This window comes from Dryobates pubescens, chromosome 15, assembly GCF_014839835.1.
Source record: "Dryobates pubescens isolate bDryPub1 chromosome 15, bDryPub1.pri, whole genome shotgun sequence".
In the NCBI taxonomy this organism is placed as follows: Eukaryota; Metazoa; Chordata; class Aves; order Piciformes; family Picidae; genus Dryobates; species Dryobates pubescens.
The window spans coordinates 450,931-478,566 of record NC_071626.1 but is presented as its reverse complement, the minus strand read 5'-3'; the positions used below and the strand labels follow the sequence as shown (position 1 = coordinate 478,566).

The following is a 27,636-nucleotide window of genomic DNA, read 5'->3' as shown; positions in this document are numbered from 1 at the left end:
GAGGAGGCTGCAGTGAGCTGGGGCTTGGGCTCTGCTCCTTAGTCTCAGGTGATAGGAGAGGGCCTGGAATTGTGCCAGGGGAGGCTTAGGTTGGATGTGAGGGAAAACTTCTTCGGTGGCAGAGTGGTCAGGGACTGTCCCAGGCTGCCCAGGGAGGTGGTGGAGTCCCCATGCCTGGAGGGGTTCCAGAACACTGTGGCCATGGCAGCTGGGGCCAGGGTTTGGTGGCCATGGTGGGGTTGGGTTGCTGGTTGGAGTGGATGTTCTTGGAGGTCCTTTCCAGCCTAAACAATTCTCTGTCTCTGTGTCCATCTCTCTGTGTGCTTTGTTCTTCTCTCCCCTCTGTGGCAGTCCACAGTCCAGCTTCACCAGATGCCTTTCTCCCAGCCTTGCAGCAGCCTGCCACTGCTGGTGATGACGATGAAGGTCTGATTAATACCATGGCAGTTAATTAAACTTCTGTGTCTTGTTGTAATGTGTCTGATGCAAGGGCTGCTCAGGGCTCCTGGCCCAGTATTCTTCTGTGGAAAGCAGGAGAGGAATAATGAACTGTGTGGCTGTGCCCTGGGACTCTCTCTGTTGCTAGCAGGAGGCCTCAGCTTTTTTAATTAGGGGAAAGGTTGATTAATCTGTCCAGAGCCTAAGTGGCATTGCTGTTTAATAACTGTTCTCATTTTGTGAAGATCTACAGTGGAGAGGTTCCTAGTGGGAGAACTGGGATGAGAAACTGCTCCAGTTCTGACTCACTGATTTAAACAACTTAGATTCTCCTTAATTAGTTCTGTCTCTTAGAGTCACAAAACTGCCCAGGTTGGAAGAGACCTCTGAGATCATCAGGTCCAGCTGCTCACCCAGAGCTCACAATCCCACCCCTGCTGCTAAGCTTCTACCACCAAACACCTCCCCCAGCACCACATCCAGGTGTCCTAAATCCCTCCAGGGATGGGGATTCCACCACCTCCCTGGGCAGCCTGGGACAGTGCCTGAGAACCCTTCCTGGGAGGGCATTTTCCTCTTAGGGCCTTGCTCCTGCAGGGGACAAGGTCTGCAGGACTTGGGAACACATCAAATACCAGCCTGTGGAGTTTGGGCTTCAAGCCTTCGAGTCTCCAAGCTCCTGGGCAGAGGTTGCAGTCTGAGCTGCTGGTGCCTGGGAGAGCAGTCACAGCAGGTTGGCCAAGGGCATGGCTAGAAGCCTGTGTGCTGCTTTGTGTCACTCTGAGCCTCCCGAGGCCTCTCACACTGTGTGAAGGCAGAACAGGGGAGACACAACCTGGCAGGTCAAGTTCTGTACCTACAGAGCCATGAGATCCACAGCTCCCTGCAAGGAGGCTGCAGTGAGCTGGGCTTGGGCTCTTCTCCCCAGCATCAGCTGATAGAGCCAATGGCCTGAGGTTGTGCCAGGGGAGGCTTAGGTTGGAGAGGAGGGAAAGTTTCTTTGGTGCAAGGGTGGTCAGGACTGGCAGAGGCTGCCCAGGGAGGTGGTGGAGTCCCCATCCCTGGAGAGGTTCCAGAGCCCTGTGGCCACGGCACTTGGGGCCATGGTGGGGTTGGGTTGGTGTTGGACTGGAGGAGCTCAGAGAGCTTGTCCAACCCAAACCATTCTGTGATTCTATCTTCTACACCCAGCTGAAGAACTTAGAAGACCCTTTCCTGAGGCACCCTCTCCTGTTCAGGATTCATGTCAATAACCACAGAGCAGCTTTTTGCTCATGGAAGCAGAAGTTCCACAGGGATACTATCGATGGAAGGAGGAAGGAGCAGCAGCTCAGCTCACTTCCCATCACCCAGGTGCAAACTGTTGCTACTCAGAGCAGCTCACAGCTGCATGCCTGTAGCTTAGGCTGAGCTGCAAGGACTCCAGGCAGAGTGGAGAGCAGCAGCTGGGCTTTGTTGCTGAGCCAGATTTCCCCCGAGTTTTAGTAGCACAAACAAATTATTTTTAGTGGTATATTACAGCCTAATTAGCTTAGCACTCTCCCCGCGGGCTGTCGTGAATGCCTCTCTCAGGCCTTTTTCTGTGTAAGACGTCAAGCAGTGGAGCAGCTTTCCCCCAGGGCTGGTCCTCTGCTGCCTTTGCTGGAGTTCCCGGAGCCGCGGCCAGTTGCTCCAGCCGGAGACCAGGTAAGAGGAGAACTTTCCTGCTCTGCTCGAGCAAATCCTGGCTGGTCTCCGTGGCTGAACGGTTCTGTGACTGGCAGAAATGATGAGAAAGAGTGGAGAGATGAAAAGGGAGGGGGGAAAATCTGCCTAAAGAAAGAGGGGAAACATGGGAAGTGAGAAAAAAGTTCATCTGGGGGGAGGGGGAGAGAAATAGGGGGAAGGGGGGGAAGAAATGGGGAGGAGGGGGGAAAGGAATGGGGGGAAGGGGGGGGAAAGGAATGGGGGGAAGGGGGGAAAAGGAATGGGGGAAAGGGGGGAAAAGGAATGGGGAGGAGGGGGAATCTGCCTAGAGAAATAGTGACAAACTGAAAAGAGGGAAAAAAAAATCACTTGAAAGAGGGAGAGAATGAAAAGAGGAAAGATTCTACCTAGAGGGAGAGTGAGCACAGGAAGATAGAGGAACAAATTCTACCTGAAGAGTGAAAAAATGGGGGGAAAAAGTTATCTAAAGAGGGGGGGAAATGGAAAGGGGAAACAACAAAAGGATCTGCCTGGAGAAAGAGTGAAAAACTGATAAGAGAGGCAAGAATTTACCTAACCCAAGAGTGAATAAATGGAACTAGAGGGAGAGAATTTTCTCCCTGAAGAAACAGTGACTAAATGAAAAGAGAGGGGGAAAATCCGCCTGAGGAGGGGGAGCTGGGGGGTGGGAGCTGGGGGGGCTGCTCCCTGCCTTCCTCCCAGCCCCTTTGGCTGTTAGGGAGCAGCAGGAGCCTGCAGTCCCGGTGAGGGGCAGGCAGGGTGTGAAAAGCTCCGCTGATTGCGGTGATGGGCAGCGGCAGAAGCCTCCCCTGCCTGCCGCCTGCTCCGCCGGCTGATCTCCCTGCCCCTGACCAGTGGTTTCTCGCTGCAGTTAAAACCAACAGAGTGTCTGATATTGATTTTGCTGTAACTGCTGCAAGGGAAAGCTGTGGAATTGCAGCCTGATGAAATGACTCCTGGGCAAGGATCTTCTCTGCCACTTCCATCTCCTCGCCTTTCTCCTGTCTGTGTCCCGGGAGTCAGTAATCCCTCCGGACGTGGTGGGTGTGCCAGCACCCCCGAGTGCGGCAGTCACAGAGAACAAAGAGGATGAGCTTCGCTGATGGCCAGCTGTGCAAGCGAGACAGCTCCTTCATGTCCACACAGCTCCTTCGAGAGCAGCCCTCCAGGACCCGAAGGGGCCCTACAAGAAAGCAGGGGGAGGGACGTGGGACAAAGGCTGGGAGTGCCAGGATGAGGGACAAGGGCTTTGAGCTGGGAGAGGGCAGATTGAGACTGGAGATGAGGAAGAAATTCTTGGCAGTGAGGGTGGGGAGACTCAGGCACAGGCTGCCCAGGGAGGCTCTGGATGTCCCTCCCTGGAGGTATTTAAGGTCAGGTTGGTTGAGCAGCCTGGGCTGGTGGGAGGTTCCCTGCCCATGGCAGGGGGTTGGAGCTGGATGAGCTTTGAGGTCCCTTCCAACCCAACCCTTGCTGTGAATCCATGAATCAGCCTAAACATTCCTGTGCATTCTCCTGAGTTTGGAGATGTTTCCCCAAATGGCTTTTCCAAGCTGCCTTTCACAGCTCAGCAGGAGCTGGATGCACAATTCTAGGGCTCTGGCAAAGCCAAGGGTAGCACTGGCAGGGCTGTATGCCTGCCCCCCTCTAGTGCCCTGATGGACTACAGCAAATGATGGCAAATCTAAATGAAGACAATCACTTCCCTGTCACCTGTAGCCATTTCTGTTCCTACCAAATGGCTGTGGCAGGGGCAGGGCAGGGCAGGGCAGAGAAGCAGCACTGGGTGCTGGGCTTAGCCAGCATGCAACCATTGGCTGACCTAACAAAGCTCATCCTAAACCTCCCTTGGCTTTTGCTTCCCAGGAGGAAATCTGCAGCTGGGGGAGAGATTGCTCAAGAAACTGATCTCGGGGGCAGCGTTCTCCTGTGCACAGCAGCAGGGCTCTCTTGTAGGCAGAGGACTTCAGGTGGCTGCCAAACGCTGCCTGAGTCACTTTATCCTCCTGGGCTCAGAGCAGGTCTAAAACAATTAGTGGTTTGCATGTCCTGATTAATTTGATCCAATTTTATTTGGCAGGAACCCTCTGGTTATTGAAGGTGTGATGGAGCTGTAGTAGCTGTGAGAAATGATGAATAAGAGGCAAGAATGAGAGAGGCAGAGGAGGAGGAAGCAGAGAGGCAGGGGAGAAGGAATGAGAGGAACTTTATCCATGAACACCTGCTCAGAGCAAAGGCTCTGTGTGCTGGCAGGAAAAAGAGGCAAAGCTGTTGAGCCCAGTCTGTGTTGCCACAGGATGGCTGAGCCCTAGGGTAAGTTCTTGTGGGTTTTACCACCTCTGCTCCATGTTCTGCTTGTGTCTTCAAGCAGGTCTTTGGGTGGTTTCCCAGGTAAAGCATCTGGAAGTTGTGGTGTGCCACAGGGGCACCTTCTGAGTCACCAAAGCTGCCTTTGGTAGAGGGACACAGGGGGAACTCTGGAAAGAGTTGGGCAAAGTAAGTGGTGTTCATAAAATCCTTTAAGGCTGGGAGCCCTGGGGCTCTTTAGCCTGGAGAGGAGAAGGCTGAGAGGGGTCTGAGCAATGCCTATCAGCATCTGAGGGGTGGGGGTCAGTATGGGGGTGCCAGGCTCTGTTTGGTGGTGCCCAATGGCAGGACAAGGACCAACAGGTACAAGCTGGAATCCAGGAGGTTCCACCTCAGCATGAGGAGAAACTCCTTTGGTGTGAGGCTGCTGGAGGCCTGGAGCAGGCTGCCCAGAGGGGCTGTGGAGTCTCCTGCTCTGGAGCCTTTCAAGACCCTCCTGGATACACATCCTGTGTGCCGTGCCCTTCCCTGGGTGCTCCTGCCCTGGCAGGGGTTGGACTGGATGTTCAGAGGTCCCTTCCAACCTCTGCCATTCTGTGAGCCTGACCTCTGTGTGTTTTAGTACTGCACTTGTCCTCCAGACCTGATTTTCATCCAGCAACCTTCTCTGACTTCGGAGGTTGCAGCAAATCAGCTCTGGGGATCCAAGAAAAGTCTGTTTAGTCCCCTCTGAAGTCTGGTTGTGCACCTATTTGCTGCCCTTCTCAGGATTCACTGATCTCTTCTTGCCACACACATCTCCTCTGGCTCTTCTCTTTCCTGCTTCTCTTTGTGCTCTGGAAACATCCCCAAAGTGCAGCCCCTCAGGAAGCCCTTCCTTGGTCTCTGTGGACAGGAGCATCAATGAGCTGTGGCTGTGCAGTGCCTGTGGACAGCAAAGACCTAAAGCAGAGGCTGAGGAGTTGGATTTGCAATGCCTTAGTTTCCTGTGCAGTTTGGATTTGCAATGTCTTTGTTTCCTGTGCAGGAAGAAAATCCCTTCCCATCTCTAAGTGGGGAAATAGGCTGAGCAGCAAAGCAAGGGGCAGGGGACCAGCAAAAGCAGTTTGTTCCTTTGCATTCTGAGCAGCCAGGTGCAGCACTTGGCAGAACACCACCGAGCTATCAGTGCTGAAGGATCCACCAGAAAGAGTTAAAGCTTTGGGGTTCAGCTCTGATATTTTTCCTAACTCACTTTTCCTCTCAGTCCTGCTTCATGCACACATCTAATGGTTTGTGTTTAAGCAGAGGCTCAGCTGCAGCAGTGTTTTGCTGCTCTCCTGCCTGACACCGCTCCTGTCTTCAGGAGTAGGCTTGATGACAGACTGGGGGGAGGCAGCAGTGATTTATGGTGCTCTCAGATGCTACAAAAACTCAGCAAACAGAAGTGGAGAGTGGGTAGGCAGCAGAAAGCTCTGCAGGTGCTGGGAGTCTCAAAGTGAGAGGAATTCTTGCAGTCCTCCTTGCTGTCTGCAGCTGGAACGGGTGGATGAAATCTTTCTCTTCTCCTCAGTCTTGTCTCTGGGCTTGAGAGCACAGAAATGTCTGGGTTAGTGGTTCCTTTTCACTCTCCACACACATCCTTTCCTTGAGCCCATGATTCATTGGAACATATAACTGTCTAATAGATTAGCCACAGCCAGGGGCTCTGTGCTGAAAGGTCAGAGAGTGGGGGAAAGGTTTGGGGAATCTGGAAATGCTGGGGAATCATTTATTGAAATGAACTTCTTTATGCCAGCTCCCAGAGGTGCCATAAATGTCCTCAGCACAGCTAACAACACTGGAACTAAGAATTTATACCCTGCTGCTGTGTTTTGTACAGATGAGGGAGGCTTGGCTGTGCCAGCAGTGTGCCCAGGTGGTTAAGAAGGCCACCAGCAGCCTGGCCTGGATCAGCAATAGTGTGGGCAGCAGGAGCAGGGCAGGGATGGTGCCCCTGGGCTGGGTACTGCTGAGTACTGGGTTCAGTTTTGGACTCCTCACTCCCAGAAGGACACTGAGGGCTGGAGCAGGTCCCAGAGAAGGGCAACCAAGCTGGGGAAGGGTCTGGAGAACAGGGCTGGGGAGGAGCAGCTGAGGGAGCTGGGGGTGTTCAGCCTGGAGAAGAGGAGGCTGAGGGAGACCTCATTGCTCTCTGCAGCTCCCTGAGAGGAGGCTGGAGCCAGGTGGGGGTTGGGCCCTTCTCACCAGACTCAGGTGATAGAAGGAGGGGAAGTGGGCTGAAATTGTGCCAGGGGAGGCTTAGGTTGGAGAGAAGGAAAAATGTCTTAGCTGCCAGAGTGGTCAGGGACTGGCAGAGGCTGCCCAGGGGGGTAGTGGAGTCCCCAGCCCTGGAGGTGTCCAAACCAGGTTGGATGGACCATGAGCCAGCTGGGCTGGTGGGAGGTGTCCCTGCCATGGCAGGGGGTCGGAACTGGATGAGCTTTGAGGCCCCCTCCAATCCAATCCATCCCATGATTCTGTGACACAAAAGGAATCCTCTCAGCTGCAGAGTCAGGTTGGGGTTTTGTTTCCATCCAACAGCTGCACGTGGAGGTCCTTTTGCTGTCCCAGGCTAGCTGTGGTTTGCATGCCAGGAGCATGTCCATCCCTGACCTTTGCTCAGCACTGCTTTCACCCACAGAGCTTTCTAAGCTGACAGTGCATCAGCGTGGTAATTGAGGCTCCTGAATTCACCTTCACATTCATTGCTGGGACAAGTGACAATTTCCTTTGACATGCCAGGTGGGTAGGAGGGCTGAGCCTTCGTGACTCTCTCAAGTTGTTTTTCTCCTGCAGACAAAGACAAGGAAGCTGGAACAAAGTTTGCTTTGCTTTGCTTCTTGACTTCGTACTCATTCTTAGCTGTCTTAAATCACAGATCCAGTGAGAATTCACACGTGCTCTGTGTGCAGCCTGGCACTTCATCTGCCTCTGAGTCACAGCCAGGTCCCCAGGGGCTGGGGAGCTGTGGCCACAGTCCCACACTCCAGACATGGCCTCACTTGGCCAGAGGTCTTCTGAAGCACAGCCACCACCAGCAGCCTTCTCACATCATAGGATGGCTCAGGATGGAGTCCTCCCCTCCAGGGACACCTCTCAGCCAGACTCAGCTGCTCAGGGCCTCATCCAGCCTGGCCCTCAACACCCCCAGGCAGGAGGCAGCCACAGCCTCCCTGGGCAGCCTGTGCCAGAGGCTCAGCAGCCTCCTGCTGAACAACTTCTGCCTCAGCTCCACTCTAACCCTGCTCTGCCTCAGCTCCAAACCCTTCCCCCTGGGCCTGGCTCCAGACCCCCTCAGCAAAAGTCTCTCTGCAGCCTTCCTGCAGGATCCCTTCAGGTCCTGGCAGCAGCTCTGAGGTGCCCCTGGAGCCTTCTCCTCTGCAGGCTGCACAGCCCCAGCTCCCTCAGCCTGTGCTCAGGGCAGAGCTGCTCCAGCCCTGGGAGCATTGGAAAATACAGAGAGTAGGAGAGACATTTACAGAAGAATTTTGGTGTCGTAACCCTGAATTCTTGACTGGGAGGGAATGGATTCCCAGCCAAGCACCCAAAGAGATCTGGCCACCTAGTCCTGTGCTCATCAGAGGGAGGTAGTTTCTCATGTCCCAGGATTGTTCTTTTCAAGGTTAATTTATGATCCATTCCCCATCAGAGGCTTTGGTCCAAGAGGCAGTGTCTTTTTTCTTAGCAGCACAAGGCTGGAAGCAGGAATTCTGAAGGATCTTTTTGGAAGAGTCTGTGGGGACAGGACCTGGGGCAATGGAAACTGGAGCAGGGCAGAGTTAGGCTGGACACCAGGAGGAAGCTCTGCACAGTGAGGGTTGAGAGACACTGGAAGGGGTTGCCCAGGGAAGTTGTGGACACTTCATCCCTGGAAGTGTTCAAGGCCAGGCTGGCTGATGCCTTGAGCAACCTGGGCTGGTGGGAGGTGTCCCTGCCCACGGCAGGGGCTTGGAGCTGGACGAGCTTGAAGCTCCCTCCCAACCCAAAGCATTCCCTGATGGAAGGTGCTGGTGTCTAGCAGCTTGAAAACTTGAGTATTTCTCTCAGGCAGCAGAAAGCTCCTGGGTGGTGCTGCTTGTGCTGCTGTGGTTCAATTTCCCTTTGGGTTGGGTGTTCTGTTTGAGGTCCGTTGCTGTTGAGGGGGTTTGTGTCTTTTCTAACCTGTGGCATGAAAGCAGGCAGCAGTGAGACTGAATCTGCTGCTAGCAGACACTTGGAAGCCCAGCTCGAGCTGCAGCCACATTAGCTTAGGTAACGAGAGGATTTTTCCTTGATTGCAAAGGCTGCAGCCCGGGCTGAGGCAGTCTGCCATCTAGCTTCTTCCCAGCAAACAGGCTGGCAGACTGCGGAGGAGACGCTCGGGAGCAGAGACCATTTCAACTTCGCCAGCCCTAATCTATCTCTCCAGCTCTTCTCTTCCGCCCCTCCACCCCAATTCATCCTCAGTGCTGCGTGCGCACCGCCAGCAGCTCGGCAGCCCCCGGGCCCGGGAGGCACGCAGGGATCCAGGGAGCTCTCACGTCCCGGGAGATCTTTCAATGCTGCTGATTTGCTTCTGGAGTGCTCAGCAGGGGGAACGAAACTCTCCATCAGGTGCTGGCTCCGCGGGCAGCAGCTCAGAGGACGCTGCCAGCTCTCCCGATGGCTTCTCGGTGCGGGGCAGGCTGTGGCTGAAGGTAGGTGGTTCCCTCTCCACCCATCCCTCGCCCGCACCCTTTAGCGGGGGATGAGCTAATGAAGCAGCAGCCCAGGGGCATTAAGCAAGATGTGAACTAAGTGATCAGCAGGGAGTGATCGATGGAGCTTTACGGCTGCCCGCTTGCAGGCGAAGCTCCCTGAGCTCCCGCGGGAGATGTGCTTTGTCAGCAACCCTGCTCCCCCCGGGCAAAACCAGCCCCAGCCTTAAGCCGGAGAGGCAGAAGCGCTTGGGCTGCGCGGAGCGCGGCCGCGGGGCCAGCCCGGCCGGCCAGGGCGTGCTGGGCTGTGCGGAAACCATCAACAGAGAGCAGCGCAGGGGAAGAATGATACTTCCGATGGCAGGGGGGTAGAGATCACTGCGGTGCAAAACCTTTCCCATCCTTGGGGGGGGGTGTGTTATTTATCTGTTTCCCCCCTGAAGCAGTGAATAACGAACAGCAAAAAAATAATAGCAGCACCCCAAATCCTGCTTCTGGTTTGGAATCTGTTAGCATCACTCTGCAAAACCTTCTCCAGCGTTGGTTGGGAAAACAACAATAAGCAGGGGGGGGAAACCCAACAAACATTTCAAAAAGCCACCAGGAAACTTCCCGATTTGGCGTTTGCTGTGGGGGATTACTGTGCAAAACCTTCCCCAGTGCCAAGCTCAAACTGTTGGAGGCAATCCCTCTGCAGAACCTCTTCCTGTGTTGCTTGTTTCTGGAGCACTGCATGGACAGTGCTCACCTCTGGGGTTAGTTCTTGTGGAGATAATTACTGTGCTAAACCTTTGCCGGCGGAGGGTGGTGGGGTGGTGGTTGTTGTTGTTTCCCTGAAACAACAATCACGGCAAAAATCCTCCTTCTGCTTTGAATTTTGTTAGCATCACTCTGCAGAACCTTGCCCAGTGCTGGGTTGGGGTTGGGTTTGGTTTGGTTTCATTGTTGTTGCTGGGGGGGTGGTTGGTTTGGTTTGTTTCTAAAGCAATGAATAACAAGCAGCCCAAACCGATCCCATTTCTGGCTTCTCAGTTTGCTCTAGGGAAGTACTCAGCCTGCAAAACCTTCTCCGAACCTGAGCATGAGCAGAACTCCCTCTGAAGTGGAGTTGAGATGTTTGGTTCTTTCCTCTCATGGTCCAGCCATGGGCACAGGGAGTTGGGATGTTGCACTGTGCCAGTCTCTGGTGCCAGGTGTGCACAAGCAGCCTGTTGGGCACAGGGAGTTGGGATGTTGCACTGTGCCAGTCTTGGTGCCAGGTGTGCACAAGCAGCCTGTGTTGGGCACAGGGAGTCGGGATGTTGCACTGTGCCAGCCTCTGGTGCCAGGTGTGCACAAGCAGCCTGTGTTGGGCACAGGGAGTCGGGATGTTGCACTGTGCCAGTCTTGGTGCCAGGTGTGCACAAGCAGCCTGTGTTGGGCACAGGGAGTCGGGATGTTGCACTGTGCCAGTCTCTGGTGCCAGGTGTGCACAAGCAGCCTGTGTTGGGCACAGGGAGTCGGGATGTTGCACTGTGCCAGTCTTGGTGCCAGGTGTGCACAAGCAGCCTGTGTTGGGCACAGGGAGTTGGGATGTTGCACTGTGCCAGTCTCTGGTGCCAGGTGTGCACAAGCAGCCTGTGTTGGGCACAGGGAGTCGGGATGTTGCACTGTGCCAGTCTCTGGTGCCAGGTGTGCACAAGCAGCCTGTGTTGGGCACAGGGAGTCGGGATGTTGCACTGTGCCAGTCTTGGTGCCAGGTGTGCACAAGCAGCCTGTGTTGGGCACAGGGAGTTGGGATGTTGCACTGTGCCAGTCTTGGTGCCAGGTATGCACAAGCAGCCTGTTGGGCACAGGGAGTCGGGATGTTGCACTGTGCCAGTCTCTGGTGCCAGGTGTGCACAAGCAGCCTGTGTTGGGCACAGGGAGTCGGGATGTTGCACTGTGCCAGTCTTGGTGCCAGGTGTGCACAAGCAGCCTGTGTTGGGCACAGGGAGTCGGGATGTTGCACTGTGCCAGTCTCGGGTGCCAGGTGTGCACAAGCAGCCTGTGTTGGGCACAGGGAGTCGGGATGTTGCACTGTGCCAGTCTCTGGTGCCAGGTGTGCACAAGCAGCCTGTTGGGCACAGGGAGTCGGGATGTTGCACTGTGCCAGTCTTGGTGCCAGGTGTGCACAAGCAGCCTGTGTTGGGCACAGGGAGTCGGGATGTTGCACTGTGCCAGTCTCTGGTGCCAGGTGTGCACAAGCAGCCTGTTGGGCACAGGGAGTCGGGATGTTGCACTGTGCCAGTCTCTGGTGCCAGGTGTGCACAAGGAGCCTGTGTTGGGCACAGGGAGTCGGGATGTTGCACTGTGCCAGTCTCTGGTGCCAGGTGTGCACAAGCAGCCTGTTGGGCACAGGGAGTCGGGATGTTGCACCATGCCAGTCTTGGTGCCAGGTGTGCACAAGCAGCCTGTTGGGCACAGGGAGTCGGGATGTTGCACTGTGCCAGTCTTGGTGCCAGGTGTGCACAAGCAGCCTGTGTTGGGCACAGGGAGTCGGGATGTTGCACTGTGCCAGTCTTGGTGCCAGGTGTGCACAAGCAGCCTGTGTTGGGCACAGGGAGTCGGGATGTTGCACTGTGCCAGTCTTGGTGCCAGGTGTGCACAAGCAGCCTGTGTTGGGCACAGGGAGTCGGGATGTTGCACCGTGCCAGTCTTGGTGCCAGGTGTGCACAGGCAGCCTGTTGTGGTTGCAGCTCTGCTGGCAGGCTCCGGGAGCTGCACCGCGAAGCCCGAGGGGTTTATACCATACCCGGGGCTTGTAGCAGAAGCTTTAGGGCGGAGTTGTTTCCCTTTTCGAGTTCTGCGTTCCAAGGGGAGCTGCGGCTGCTGCCTCCCGCTCTGAGGCGCTCCTTGCTCGCCGGCAGCGCCGGGGCTGGCGGAGCTCCGCGCCCGGCCGTCAGGGGCAGGCGGAGCCCCGCGCCTGGAGCTGCGGGGCAGGCTGAGCTCCGCCCGGCAGCTCTCCAGCTGCAGATGCTGCCAGACGCTTTCGAAGCGCGGGAGCTGCTGCAGCTGTGGCAAAGCGCTGCCGCATTCCAGCTGCACTCCTGGACTCTGAGCTGGCAGCATCCCCGGGAGCAAGCTCCGAGGCTTGGGCACAAACAGAGATGCTAAGCAAGGATTACACCCTGAAAGAAACATCCATCCAAGCCCCTTACCTGTAGCTGCTGGTCCAGTGCCTTTGCTGCCATCCTGCAGCCAGCAGTAAAGGCTGAATGAGGCTGGGCATGGCCTGCTGAGAGTGCAGAAGGCAAACTCAGCTGGGTACCCAGGCCCAAGGGACAGATGGTTGCCATCTCCTTGGAGTGCACTGCTGAAAGCAAGCAGCCAGGCAGTACCAGAGAGATAGGGGCAGAAGGAGCTGTTAGAAGCCAGAAGGGTTAAAATCAGCAAGTCTGAGATAAAGGCACCAGAAAACGCTGCTGGCTTTGTCCTGTCTGTGGAATCCAACCTTCCCAAGGCATTCCTAATAACTACTGGCAGGATATGCAGCCCCTGAATGTCCCTTTCCTCCAGAGCCTTGGAAAGGCTGAAGGAAAAAGGAGAGAGACTGATTGTGTCCTGTTTCCAGTGAACTCTGCTCAAGTGCTTCCTTTCCTACAGACCTCAGGAGGACTGAGGCAAAGAGGCTTTCACTAAGCTCTCCCCAGAAGCTCCTACCATCAGCAGGCTGTTTTTCAAAGGAGCTCTGCGCAGTAACTGAGCCTTCCCCAGGCTTCTCAGGCTCATAGAAGGGTTTGGGTTGGAAAAGGCCTCTAAGATCATTCAGTCCAACCAGCCCAATGCCTCCATGGCCACTGAGTTGCTGGAGAGTGTGCAGAGGAGAACCAAGCTGGGGAAGGGTCTGGAGAACAGGGCTGGGGAGGAGGCTGAGGGAGACCTCATTGCTCTCTACAGCTCCCTGAGAGGAGGCTTCAGTGAGCTCTGGGGGTTGGGCTCTTCTAGTCTCAGATGGTAGAAGGAGAGGCAATGGCCTGAGACTGTGCCAGGGGAGGCTTAGGTTGGATGTGAGGAAAAACTTCTTTGGTGCAAGAGTGGTCAGGAACTGGCAGAGGCTGCCCAGGGAGGTGGTGGAGTCCCCATGCCTGGAGGTGGTCCAGAACCCTGTGGATGTGGTGCTTCAGGCCATGGTTTGGTGTCCATGGTGGTGCTGGGTTGATACTGGACTGGATGGTCTGGGATTCTGTGGCCCTGTGGCACTGTTAATTAGCAGATCAGACAACACAAATATCCTCTTGCTGCAGACACTTGACCCAGCTGCTCCAGAGGCCACTGCTGGAGCAGATGATGGACATGTAACACTGAGGAAGTGCTCTGGCTCCCATTGCTTCCTCACTTGAGCACTAATGGAGTGCATCCCTGTGCCATGTGTTGTCAGCCTGAGCTCCCCAGCCTGATGTGACCCCCTGCAACCTGCCATTATACAATTTAACAGGGCAGAAAGGGGAAGCAAAGAGAACTTTGTTCACTCTGCTCATTTAGACATCTGGGAAAAGAAATCTTCTGGCCAGGAAATAGAATTATCCCTGAAGTACTCCCTGTGGAAATTGCCTGAGCAGGAGAAGCCTTGGAGCTGAGGAACTCCTAGGCTGTTGTGTGGCTCCCAGCATGAGGAGGATGTGGGATGGTTGGAGAAGGATCTTCATTCTCTGGGCTCTAGGACGTGTTCCCAGTCAGGTTTGCCAGACTCTGACACTCTCTCAGGGCTCTTCAGGATTTCATTTAGGATACTAAGCTCACCTGGAGAATTTGTGCCATGCTGGCCACTGGTTTTGTGCTGGCCATTGTCTTGTGGTCTCAGCCTTCCACCATCTGCAAGTAGGACTACTGCAAGGGAGCCCTGCCCCTGGTGCTCATGGACCACAGCATGGGTTGGGTTGGAAGGGACCCCAAAGCTCATCCAGCTCCAGCCCCCTGCCATGGGCAGGGACACCTCCCACCAGCACAGGCTGCTCAAGGTCCCATCCAGCCTGGCCTTGAACACCCCCAGGGAAGAGGCATTCACAGGGTGGGTAAAGACATGAGTATAGCTCAAGGCCTGAAGCTTTGCCCTGAGGTTGTTGGGCTGGGGTAGTTTTCTTAGGGGTTTTTGTGGCTTTTCTCTAGTATTTGAATTTGCTCTGGAGGAAGAAATTGTTGCCAGGTTCAGCAGCCCCACAGCAGAGCAGCTGCTGAGCTCCTTGCTGGAGGTGCAGGGGGAGACTCTCCAGCCTTGCTCTGCTGTTCAGCTGCTGCTCTCTGTACACACTGTCAAATATTTCCTTCCCAGAATGATTTCTATTCATTTGGCTACAGCTCAAGAGCCTTCTGAACTGAAATCCTCAGCACCTTCTGCTGCCACAGGAGGCTCCAAGATTATCTTTTTATTATTGGTACCATCATGACTGAGCTTTCTGGGGAAAGGAGAACCCAGCCTGGACACTGCCTCTGAGCTGAGGCTACTGCACACTGCTGGTCCTGGCTGCTTCACTTACAGCAATTTCATTGTCTGAAGCAATTGCTGAGTTTCTGAGGGACATGTTACTGTGTCCAGCTCTGGGGGCCCCAGCACAAGGGAGATGTAGTCCTGGTGGAGAGGGTCCAGAGGAGGCCACCAGGATGATCAGAGGGATGGAGAACCTCTACTGTGGGGTCAGGCTGAGAGTTGGGACTGTTCAGCATGGAGAGGAGAAGGCTCCAGGGAGACCTCAGAGCTGCATTTCAGTGTCTGCAGGGGAGCTGCAGGCAGCTGGGGAGGGACTGCTCAGAAGGGGCTGTGGGGATAGGCCCAGGGGCAATGGTTTGGAACTGCAGCAGGGCAGAGTTAGGTTGGACATCAGGAGGAAGCTCTGCACAGGGAGGCTGGGGAGACACTGGCACAGGCTGCCCAGGGAGGGGGCTGAGGCTCCATCCCTGGGGACATCCAAGCTCAGCCTGGCTGTGTCCCTGGGCAGCCTGCTCCAGCTGGAGCTGTCCCTGCTGCCTGCAGGGGGTGGACAGGATGCCCTTGGAGGCTCCCTTCCAGCCCAGTGCAGTCTGTGATGCTGTCCCTGGCTCAGGGCTTCCCAGTGCTGGCTGCCTTTTAAAGCCTCAGGTTTTGTGAAATGATTCCTGGGCTCAGTTTTGGTTGACTGGCTGAGGGCTGCAGTGGGGGAGAGCTGGGCATGGGAATAAATCAAGGGGAGAGGATAAGATCATAGCAAAGCTGCAACCTAGACCAGTTCCACCTGCAGTGCACTGCTCTGTGGCATGGTTGGACTCGGTGACCTTAGAGGTCTTCTCCAGCTGAAAGAATTCCCTGGCTCTGTTTTTGTGCTTGAGTCAGGTTTGCAGACAGCCTGCAGCTGGGCTTGGCACGTGGGCTCTGTGTTCCCGGCCGGCAGAGCCCCGCTGCCGCTCGCTCCGAGGGGCAGTTGGAAGGATTTCTGCTCATCCCAGCAGAACGCAGAGATGGCACTTGTGAGGGGCTCTGACACCAGCAGATGGTCTGACTGCAGAGCCTCTCCACTCAGTTTGCCGCGGTGGGAAGGCAGGAGCCCGGCAGCACAGAGGAGAGCTCCCTGCTGGCGCTCCGGTGCCCAGCGCACGTCCGCAGGAGTCACTTTCCCTGCAGGAGGAAAGTTCTTCCTCAAAACTCAGCACACTCAGCCCAGAAGAGCTTCTGGAGTGTACTCTGAGGCTGGCAGGGCTGCAGAAGCCAGCAGGAGGCAAGCCCCCAAGGTGGGATGGATGTGGCACCACAGAATGCGCTGCTGGGAGGGACCTTCAAGGTCCCCCAGTGTGACCCCAGGGGCGAGCAGGGACAGCCCCAGCTGGAGCAGGGTACTCGGAGCCTCAGCAAGCCTGACCTCGAGTGTCTCTACCACTTCCCTGGGCAGCCTGCTCAGACTTACTGTAGGTGAGAAGACCTCAGCCAGCTGCAACCTGAGTGACCCTGGACTAGGCAGGCAAGGGGCAGGTGAGAAGACCTCTGTGGATCTTCCAGGAGTTGAGCCAGGCCTGCCAGCGACCTGGCAGCAGAGTCAGGGACCCAAGTGCCACCTCCTGACTCGCTGCTGCGTGTCTGAGACAAAATCTTTTGTCTTGGAAACAGATTCTGAGGCCGGGAGGGTCCTGAAAGGCAGAGAGTAGCCTCTCAGCTGGGAGGTCACAGGCACAGGCAGCTCCCCAGGGGTAATGTGGAACCTTCCTTCCCTGTGAGTCAGAGGAAGTTGCTGGAATGGAAAGAAGGAATGGAGAGAGAGGCATTTCCTACTCCAGACGTCTGGGGAGGGTGGAACTACCACTGCTGTGCTCCAGGAGCTGCCTCCTGCAGGAGCTCTGAGTTTATTTGCACAATTCCCTCCCACATCAATATTTTTCTGTTGTTTAGCAAAACCTAACTGCAGAGTTTCCAAACCTTTGCTTGCCTTTTGTCAAGCTTCTCCCAGGGAGAAAAAAGAGACAAGAGAGGCAGTAGGGTGATTATATTCATCTGGAGCTTGTGCTGAGTCATAATCCCATCATAAGTGCATGCAAAATTATCTTTTATAGTCTATTTGTTCAGGGCTGCTCAGGAAAGATCAAACCCTGAATGCCTGTTTACATGGCACAGAATTTTAAGCAGTGCATGAGCAGGAAGCATTCTGCTGGCCTCTAAAGCCAGCTGGAAAACCCAGAGCTATGGAATGGCTTGGAAGGGACCTCACAGCTCAGCCAGCTCCAGCCCCCTGCCACAGGCAGGGACCCCTCCCACCAGCCCAGGCTGCTCAGGGCCTCATCCAGCCTGGCCTTGAGCTCCTCCAGGCAGGAGGCAGCCACAGCCTCCCTGGGCAGCCTGTGCCAGGCTCTCCCCAGCCTCACTGCCAAGAATCTCTTCCTCATCTCCAGTCTCAGTCTCCTCTCTCCCAGCTCAAAGCCCTTGTCCCTCATCCTGTCACTCCCAGCCCTTGTCACAAGTCCCTCCCCAGCTCTCCTGGAGCCCTTCAGGTACTGGAAGGCTGCTCTGAGGTCTCCTTGGAGCCTTCTCTTCTCCAGGCTGCACAGCCCCAGCTCTCCCAGCCTGTCCCACAGGGGAGGTTCTGCAGCCTCTGATCATCTTTGTGGCCCCTCTGGAGCCTCTCCAGCAGCTCCACATCTCTATTGGTCTGGGGGCTCCAGAACTGGAGGCAGTGCTGCAGCTGGGGGCCGAGCAGAGGGGCAGAATCCCCTCCCTGTGCTGCTGCTCTCCCTGCTCTGGCAGCAGCAGCTGGCTCTGGGCTGCCAGTGCCCAGTGCTGGTTCCTGGGCAGTTTGTCAGCAGCTGGCACCCCCAAGGCCTATCAGGATGGAAAGTTTATTTATCACTGCCTTGCTCTTTGTCCCTCTGCTCAGATGGCCTTTGGCCTTTCTCACTTGGAGCCTCGGGCAGGGAGCACTCTTGGTGAGTTTTAGCTGTTCCCTGCTCAGCACTGAGCCTTCCCAGGCTCTGCCTCTTCCCTTCTCTGCTTTGCTTCCTGTCCTTCCTTCAGCCAGGCTCTGCCAGCCTTTGCTTTTCAGTCGACTTGTGAGCGTTTGAGGCCGTGCCTTTAAGGGAGGGGCACACTGGCTAAATGTTTACAAAACATTTTGGTATTCTGAACGAACTTCATTGGCTGATTAAGGTCTGGGACCCAGGGGAGCTGGGACTTTCAGTTTCCTTTCCTTCGCTGTTCCTTTCGGCTGGACTGCTTCTGGGTTTCTGGCCAACTAAGAGATCAGAACTAAGTCCTGTCCCAGGCCTCTCTTCTTTCTTTCCTGCCCTGCTAACCACCCTTGTCTCCTTTGTCTACCTCTTTGGGGGGGAGAAGGGAGGTAGGGGGGTGAAGGGGGCCCAGGGGGAAGCCCCTGGTGGGGGTCTGGTTTCTGGTTGAGCTCATTTGCTGTATATTCCTGTATATATTGTAAAATCCCTGTCTTTGTGGTGTTACATGCAATCTGCTTCCTATGCATGCTTGTAAATGCACAGTCAGCTTTTCTAATCCCTGAGCTAGCCGTGGTGTCTTTCTCGGGGGGCAGGGAAAGCGGAGCCTGTCCTTTCAGCCCACGCTGTGGAGAGCTGGGGCCGGCGAGCGCAAGATCTGGAGGGGAAGATAAGGGTTTTCTAACAGCCTATGGCACCCAGGCCATGCTGTAAGCAGATGGGTGTGACACTGTACCCCCAGGGTTATAAAAGGTGATAACAACCAGTAATAAATGCCACTTGCCACCCAGCACATTGGTGTCAGCGTGCTGGTGGTCCGAGCAGCCGGTGAGATTCCCCTTTTAGTGCTTCTGTTGAGGACTGATGGCAGAGGGGGAGCTCAGGGTCTGAACAGCCACATCACGGAAGGAAAGGAGATGCCAGCTCAGCTCTGTGAGCAGTGAGGCAAAGGATGCTCCTGCTTGTAACTGTAATGAAGGTGGAGTTGCTCTCCCTGCTGGGTGGAGGAGATATCTGTGAGGTGTCTGCAGCACCTGACGGTGGTTGGATGCTGTGCATTCATCCTTTGCTTCACAGGCAGCGTGAGGTGTTGCACCTTCTTCCCAGCCCTTACTGCTGAGTAAGAGAGGAGAAGGAGCTTGAGTGCTGGGCTCAGTTTTGGGCTTCTCACTCCCAGAAGGACATTGAGGGGCTGGAGCAGGGCCAGAGAAGGGCAAGCAAGTGGGGAAGGGTCTGGGGAACAGGGCTGGGGAGGAACAGCTGAGGGCCCTGGGGGTGTTCAGCCTGGAGAAGAGGAGGCTGAGGGAGACCTTATTGCCCTCTGCAGCTCCCTGAGAGGAGGCTGCAATGAAGTGGGGCTTGGGCTCTGCTCCTTAGTCTCAGGTGATAGAAGGAGAGGAAATGGCCTGAAATTGAGCCAGGGGAGGGTGAGGTTGGATGCGATGGAAAACTTCTTTGGTGGCAGAGTGGTCAGGGACTGTCCCAGGCTGCCCAGGGAGGTGGTGGAGTCCCCATGCCTGGAGGGGTTCCAGAACCCTGTGGCCATGGCAGCTGGGGCCAGGGTTTGGTGGCCATGGTGGGGTTGGGTTGCTGGTTGGAGTGGATGTTCTTGGAGGTCCTTTCCAGCCTAAACAATTCTCTGTCTCTGTGTCCATCTCTCTGTGTGCTTTATTTTCCTCTCTTCTCTGTGGCAGTCCTGTGGTGGTGCTGGGTTGATGCTGGACTGGATGAGCTCAGAGATCTTTCCCAACCCAAACCATTCTGTGTTCTGCCATCTCCCTGCAAGGCAGAGCTTGCTCAGTGGCTGCTGTGCTGTCTTCCCTCTTCACTGATGGGGACAGCAGCAAATGTGTGAGGAACCTCTGCCTAAGTGGCAGCATTAGGAGCCACCAAGCCCAGCAGGATGAGTTTCAACTTGCTTGTAATGTCTACACAGCAACAGCTTGAGACCCCCCTGACCTTCCTCAAGGTCTCCTCTTCCCTGTGACCCACATCTCTGATCTCCTCAGCTGGATCTGTCTCTCATTCCTGACCAGCTCTGCTTTAATTTCCTGCCCAGCTAGCCCTGCAAATAAAAGACTCCTGGCTGGTTTAATTTTCCCTTCTGACAGCAAAAGACATATCTGCATGATTAAAATGCCAGATATCTTTATAACTGTTATCAATTACCCTAATTAATACAAAACAGCAGGAGAATTTGCAATGAGGAAAAAATAAATCCTGCTGGTTCCCAGCTGCCTGGGAGCCCCCAGCTCCCCCACCCCCTGCTCTCTCACCCTTTGTGTCTCCACCCCTGATCACTGCTGCTCCAAGCAGGCTCTGGAGGGGCTGAGCCTCTGGCTTAGGAGCTGGCTGATGGCCAAGGAGTGGTGGGGAATGGAGATGCCTCCAGCTGGCTGCCAGGCACCAGTGGTGCTGCCCAGGGCTCAGTGCTGGGCCAGCTCTGTTGAACATCTTCACCAATGGCCTGGCAGCCTCAGCCAGGCTCTGCAGAGGGACCTGGCCAGGCTGCATCCATGAGCCAGGGGCAGTGGTGTGAGGGTCAGCAAGGCCAAGTGCTGGGTGCTGCACTTGGGGCACAACCACCCAGGAAGGCTGCAGGCTGGGGGCAGAGAGGCTGGAAAGTGCCCAGCAGGAAAGGACCTGGGGGTGCTGGGTGGCAGCAGCTGAACAGGAGCCAGCAGAAAGGTCAGGTTGGAGGTAAGGAAAAACTTTCCTTGCTGCAGGAGTGGTCAGGGACTGGCAGAGGCTGCCCAGGGAGGTGGTGGAGTCCCCTCCCTGGAGGTGTTCAGAGCCCTGTGGCTGTGGCAGCTGGGGCCAGGGCTTGGTGGCCATGGTGGGGCTGGGTTGATGCTGGACTGGGTGATCTGGGAGAGCTTTCCCAGCCCAAACCCTTCTGTGATTCCATGAAGCCAGGCTTTTTGGAGCTGAATTTCTGAAGGTGAGGGGAAAAGGAAATTTCCTGTATAAACCAAAGAGGATTGATCCAAATGCCTGAGGTGTTTAAGAACAGTGGTCTGGATGGCAGCTGCTTGGACTGGCAATTAACTGAGGCTGCAGACTGTGGGGTTACAGCTTCCCAGCTCCTTCTGAAGGGGAAAAACCAAACCAACCAAAATCTGAACTCTGCCCTAGCCAAAGTCAGGACTCTGTGCCTGTTACACAGGGAGGATGACAGCAAAGTGCTGCCTCTGGCTCTGGAATGAGTGCTTTAAACCAGCATCAGCCAAGCAGGCTCGGTGTGACCTAGCACCACCCCTGCTGGTGTTTGCTGCTGGTGTTTGTGAGGAAGGAAACTCCATTTCCCCTTCTCTCTGGGGTGCTTGGTTTGCTCACTACATCCAGGGGCATCAGGAAGAGCTGGAGCAGAAAGTGAGGACTTTAGCCTTAAAATAATTGCTCTAAGTGGAAACCTTTCCTTGTCTGAGGAAGCAAAGGCAGCAACTGGTGGCTTCTTTGCTGGCTCTGCCTCCACAGGGCCAGCTGGAACTTTATTAATAAAGATTTGCAAGGGAATAAAGAATAATCTTTTAAATGAATAATTCCTGAGCTATTAGGAACTGGAGGCAAAAAAGATAATTCTGCCAATTAAGGGTCATTAGCCATGGAATAATTTAGACTCAAGAAAGGATTATTCTCAACCTTGGGTTTGTCTCATTTCATAGAGGGCAGCTGCTGTGTGCCTTGCTAAATGGGAGCAGGTTTGATGAGGGGGCTGAGGCTTCCTCTGGAAGTGATGCCAGCAGGACTCTGGCTTTGCTGAGCTTGCTTTCCACACTGAGCCTGGAATCTGCTGGGGCTGACGTTTGGTCTGCAGAGCTTGAATGGGGGAAGGAAAAGTCCTGCAACAGGCACTGAGAGTGAAAAGGCTCTTGGGGCTTCAGGACCTGCAGGGGAGCTGCAGGCAGGCTGGGGAGGGAGGGACTGTTCAGAAGGGGCTGTGGGGATAGGCCCAGGGGCAATGGTTTGGAACTGGAGCAGGGCAGAGTTAGGTTGGACATCAGGAGGAAGCTCTGCAGAGGGAGGCTGGGGAGACACTGGCACAGGCTGCCCAGGGAGGGGGCTGAGGCTCCATCCCTGGGGACATCCAAGCTCAGCCTGGCTGTGTCCCTGGGCAGCCTGCTCCAGCTGGAGCTGTCCCTGCTGCCTGTAGGGGTTGGACAAGAGGCCCTTGGAGGCTCCCTTCCAGCCCAATGCAATCTGTGAATGCCCTTAGTTGTTATGGTTTGGTTGAGGTTTGCTCAAGTGGTTTGGTTAACTTGGTTATGGCTGGGTTGGCTGTGGTTTGGTTACGTTGGTTGTGGTTTGGCTAAGTGGTTCCATTGAGGTTTGGTTAATCACCCACGGGCTGGGTGATTAAGCAGATGATTAAACCTCTCTCTCATCCCTTTCAATGCAAACCAGCAAAGATCCCAACTCTCCTCCTTCCCACCAGTTGATTTGGTACTGAGGCAAACCCTGCAGCCTCCATATCTGCCTTGGTTTAAGACAATCATCCCTTTGGAGGCAGCATTCCTGGTTTCCTTGCCTTGTTCTGAGCCACTCAGCCAGGGTGTTGGCAGCTCCTGCGCCTCAGATGTCAGCAAAGATCTGCACAGCTTCAGACCCTTCCAGATCTGGGCTGCACAAGCTGCTGCCAGGGCCAGAGAGCAAGAGCTCCCCAGCTGCTGTACTAGAATCTAGATGTGAAGCCAGGGCAGCAGTTGTCTGTGCTCAAGTGTGACATTGTGTGAGGGCAGCTGCCAGCCCTCAGCCCTGCTCTGTGCATCTGGAATTCCAGCTGCCAGCATCCAGCCATCCAGGCACGGCCTTTACCGACTGGCAGGACCATGCCAGCAAAAGCCCTCTGCAGCTCCTTGCTCACTGTCCCATCAAGTCCTAAAGAGGGTTTTGGTTTCTAAGGCACAAAAGTACTCAGCACTGCTCAGCCAAGGCTCCTCTGGTGCTTGCTGAGCAGGTGATGGTCATAGGATCACAGAGCCATGGAACTGCTGAGGGAGGAAGAGTCCAACTGCTCAGCTAGGGCTCACAATCCACCGCTGCTGCTGAACCACGGACACTAAACCACAGCCCTCAGAACCACATCTCTGCCTCTTTTAAACCCCTCCAGGGATGGGGACTCCACCACCTCCCTGGGCAGCCTGGGCCAGTGCCTGGGAACCCTTTGCTGGGGAGAAATTTCTCCTAATCCCCAACCTGAGCCTCCCCTGGCACAACTGGAGGCTGCTTGCTCTTGTCCTGTCACTGGCTGCACGTGAGAAGCAGCGGTGAGAAATGTTTCTCTGGCTGTTAGTCAATGTTGTTGACTACCTGGATGCTCTCAAACCACAGCATCAGTCTGCTTCTTGCCTCTGAGCTGCTGAAGGAGAAGTCCTTCACTTCCAATGGATTTATTTATCACAGCCCTTCAATACTCAGAAGTCCTTCATGGAAGTTGCAAAGTTCCTTCTTTCCTGCTGCTGGAATCATGACTTTTTTCTTTCCTTTCCTATCTGCCATCAAGCCTCAGTTCCTCACAGCCAGCCCTGCAGTGATGCATTAAGCATGAGGCTTCTCTCCTTGCCTCTGGCCATCTCAGGAGGATCAGCCTTTGAGCATCCCCACGTTCCTTGAGCTGGCTGTGGGCAGTGTGTCTGCAGCCAGGCTCTGTGTGCCAGCTCCTTCAGCTGGCAACCAGAAGCTTCCTCAAAAAGCTTATTTTTAAACTAGCAGAGCTTCCTAACATTATTTGCCCTTAAAAAGGTAGAGAATTTCAAGGCCATGAAGAGCTGCTCAGCAGAGAGCTCACCAAGATTTCACTTTGGGTTGATCAACTTGTAGGGAAAGGGCTGGGAGGGGTAGGGTGAGAGAGGGTGGATTGAAGCTGGGAGAGGGCAGATTGAAACTGGAGGTGAGGAAGAGATTCTGCACAGTGAGGCTGGGGAGACTCTGGCACAGGCTGCCCAGGGAGGCTGTGGATGTCCCTCCCTGGAGGTGACCAAGGCCTTGAGCAGCCTGGGCTGGTGGGAGGTGTCCCTGCCCACGGCAGGGGATTGGAGCTGGATGAGCTTTAAGGTCCCTTCCCACCCAACCCATGCTGTGATTCATGAATCTATAAACCTTTCCTAGCCCTTCCTCTGGTGCACTGGGGAGGCTTGCAAGAAAGGGTTGGTTCTGTTAGGAACAACCTCGCTGAGAGCTTGATTAACTGCATGTGCAAGGAGTGAATTCTGTCAGTAGCATCATTCAGATCTTGGCTGACTTCATGCACCAGGGGTGAGCTCTGTTACTCAGAGATTCACTGGCAGGGACACCTCCACCAGCCCAGGCTGCTCAAGGTCTCACCCAGCCTGTCCTTGAACACCTCCAGGGGGAGGACATCCACAGCCTCCCTGGGCAGCCTGTGCCAGAGTCTCCCCTCCCTCGCTGTCAAGAATCTCTTCCTCATCTCCAGTCTCAATCTGTCCTCTCCCAGCTGCAAACCAACCACTTAGAGCTTGGCTAACTCCATGTGCAGAGTCTCTCTTTTGACTTCTGATGTGTAAACAATTAGCAGTACCTGAGGTGTCCCTTGCTTACCTTCTGCCCTGCTCTGCATTTGCTGGGGAAGGGTAAACATGAGGGGTTGCTTCTAATTAAAATGTTATTGCTTCTCCTGGGCTGCTTGGGAAGCACTCAGGAGCTGTTCAGGAGACAGCCTCTGGACCTTGGCCATTTCAGTTTTCTCCTGAAGCATCTGCAGTAATTGGGTTTAGGAACTTTATAATTGCTTTGCTCTTTGGTTAGTATGAATACACACAAACAGAAACTGATACTTGCCAAGCACTCTGTGTTTGCTGAACAGCTGAGCTCAGCTGAGCTCTAGCAGCACCTTCTCCATCCATCTAAACAGTGTGCAGGGCAGCAGAACCCAAACAAGCGAGGGGGCTCCAGCTACTTTCTCTCATCTTCCTCAAGCTTTCTCTGGACTGAAGACCCCAAGGATGCCAAGTTGTAAATAGGCAGGGGGATGCCATGCACCTCATAAGAAAGGGTTTGCTAACTTCACCTCAGGCTCAACTGCACCCCCTGGGAACTGTTCCTGGGTGAGCAAAACTGAAAGTGAGTGAAGAGTCTTCTAAACTGGAGTTAGTGCACAGTGGCCCTGCTGGGGCTGCCCCTCACCTGCTGGGCTCAGCAGGAGCAGGGCAGGGAGGGCTTCTGGGCTGGGCACTGCTGAGTCCTGGCTTCAGCCTTGAGCTTCTCGCTCCAAGGACGCTCAGGGGCTGAAGCAGGGCCAGAGAAGGGCAACACAGCTGGGGAAGGGTCTGGAGAACAGGGCTGGGGAGGAGCAGCTGAGGGACTTGGGGGTATTTAGCCTGGAGAAGAGGGGGCTGAGAGGAGACCTCATTGCTCTCTGCAGCCCCCTGAGAGGGAATTTGGGCTGGAAAAGCTCTCTGAAGCCATCAAGCCCAACCATTGACCCACCCCCACCATGGCCCCAGGAGCCATGGCCCCAGCTTTCTTGAACCCCTCCAGGGGGAGGACTCCACCACCTCCCTGGGCAGCCTGAGCCAGTGCCCACAGCTTCTGTTTCTTTTCCTCATAGTTTCCATTTCCCATGCCTTTGTTTGCAGAGAGCCATGAGTCAGTCATGACTCACAGCTCCTCACTCTTGCTTTCAAGTGGAAAAAAGAAGGGAAAGAGCACAATTCATTTTCTGATTACAGTTGTCACTGGCACTGCAGGTTCCCCCTGCTCAGCCAGGGTCACCTTTCCCTGGTGCAGCTGCAGATGCCTCACTGATGACTTTATCACTATTAGCATTTTAGCAACACAGAAGAAGATTTGTTACATCTGCTCCTGACTGGGGCTTGGAGATGCTCTCCTGGAGCCCTTCAGGTACCAGGAGGCTGCTCTGAGGTCTCCCCAGAGCCTTCTCTTCTCCAGGCTGAACAGCCGCAACCCTCCCAGCCTGGCCCCACAGGGGAGGTTCTCATCTTTGTGCCCCCTGCTCTGGAGCCTCTCCAGCAGCTCCAGGTCCTTCCTGTGCTGGGGGCCCCAGAGCTGGAGGCAGTGCTGCAGGTGGGGGCTGAGCAGAGCAGAGGGGCAGAATCCCCTCCCTGTGCTGCTACATAGAGAGAATTTTCAGACAGTTGCTCCTTTCATGTATTTATATCTTTAATATATATTTCTATTTGCTATTTATCTGTTTGCCTGTGCCTGTCTGTAGCTGCTCCTCCCTGTGCCTGGGAGCAGGCCTGCAGCCCCTCTCCTGCAGGGGCGGTTTGGCAGCAGCGGAGGGGAGCGGTGCTGTACAGCATGTCACGGCTCCACACAGCCCTGTTTCTGCAGTCATTAAGATTTGCATTACTAATCAATTTTAATTTAAATTTATAAGGCAGCAGGTTCATTTGGAATGCTTTGTGCAGGCCCTAACAGCTGTGCTAATGAATTTGGTGTGATACCTCATGAATAAATTATTTCCCCTTCTAGTCTCACAGAAAGGCTTAGCCCCCACGCTGCTGCCTGTGAAGAGAACATCAGCCTGAGACCCTGCTCCCCACAGCGCTGAGCAGGAGCTGCTGCACTGCCTGCTCCTCCCAGGGGCATAGGACTGCTGGCTTGGGAGAGACCTTCAAGATCATCGAGTCCCAGCAATGACCTAGCACCACCATGGTCGATAAACCTGGTCCCAAAGTGCCATGGCCACATTTAGGGAAGCAGAGAGCTGCTTGGGTTGGAGAAGCCCTCTGAGAGCCAACCTCAGCTGCCACCTGGCCTCTGGAGTTCCCTCTAGACACTTGTCCTCCCAGCTCAGCTTTTTCTCCTCCACTTCACTTCTCTTGGAGGTAAGACCACCGTGGCCATCAAACCCTGGCCCCACCTGCTTCAGAGATGGAGACTCCACCACCTCCCTGGGTAGCCTCTGCCAATCCCTGACCACTCTTGCACCAGAGACATTTTTCCTCCTCTCCAACCTCACCCTGCCCTGAGGGACACAAACTGCAACTCAGGAAGTTCCACCTCAGCATGAGCAAAAACTGTCCTGTGAGGGTGACAGAGCCCCAGAGCAGGCTGCCCAGAGAGGTGGAGCCTCCTTCTCTGGAGGCTTTCAAGACCCTGCTGGCTGTGTTCCTGGTGACCCTGCTCTGGCAGGGGTGCGGACTGGATGCTCTTCAGAGGTCCCTCCCAAGCCTCACCACTCTGTGATGCTATGATGCAGGGGCAGCTGCCATCAGCAGACATGAAACAGCAAACAAACCTTCTTCCACATCAGGAATTCCACTACCTGCAGCACAGTACAGAGGTGATCCAGCACAGGCATTTTGCCTTGATGTGCTTCAATGAGAGTAGGAAAGCCTGAAGAAAGTCTTTCATTGCTTGTGGAGACTGGTGATTTTTGAGCTGATTTTTGTTGCCTAAAATTGCCCAGGGAAACCTCTGACCATTCAAGAGCAGCTGGTTCAGCCTCTGCAGTGCAGGAGCAGGTAGCCCAGGGAGGCTGTGGCTGCCCCCTCCCTGCAGGTGTTCAAGACCAGGTTGGAGGAGGCTTTAAGCAAGCTGGGCTGGTGGGAGGTGTCCCTGCCCATGGCAGGGGGCTGGAGCTGGATGAGCCTCGAGGTCCCCTCCAACCCAATCCATTCTATGAGTCTATGATTCTAATTGCACCATTCCCACCTTCCAATCTGAGCTCTAAGTAGCAAGTTGAAGCCATGCAGGCCACAGCATCCACATCACTTCCAGCTGTGTGTCCCAGGGAGGATCCCACACAAACCTCCAGCCTTGAAGGAGTTTGGAGCTTTGCCATTCTCCTGCTGCCGTTCGCCTTGGTTAGTGTGGAAATGAAGCTCACTGGGCAGGGAGTCTCCGTGGCCCTTGGGGCCATGGTTTGGTGGCCATGGTGGTGTTGGGCTGATGGTTGCACTGGATGATCTTGGAGGTCTTTTGCAACCCATCAGGTCTGTGCTGCTCATGAGTGTGAAAGCTGCTCTGGTTCACGCAGGCTGCAGCCACTGTGCTGTGTGCAGCCTCAGAAGCCACCCAGATGCTGCTGGTGGCAGGGGTGGAGCTTTCAGCAAGAGATGCTTTTGTTTCAGGGTTGAATTTT

General features: G+C 55.0%; 1 protein-coding gene across 1 annotated transcript in view; it reads left to right on the top strand.

Moving 5' to 3' along the window:
- The first annotated feature begins 8,887 nt into the window (after nucleotides 1-8,887).
- The window catches only part of MGAT4C (MGAT4 family member C), a 70,038-nt gene continuing 51,289 nt past the window's right edge, over nucleotides 8,888-27,636 (top strand). The window contains exon 1 of the mRNA XM_054168079.1: nucleotides 8,888-9,149. The gene's annotated coding sequence lies outside the window, so the exon portion shown is untranslated. The remainder of the gene's footprint in view (nucleotides 9,150-27,636) is intronic.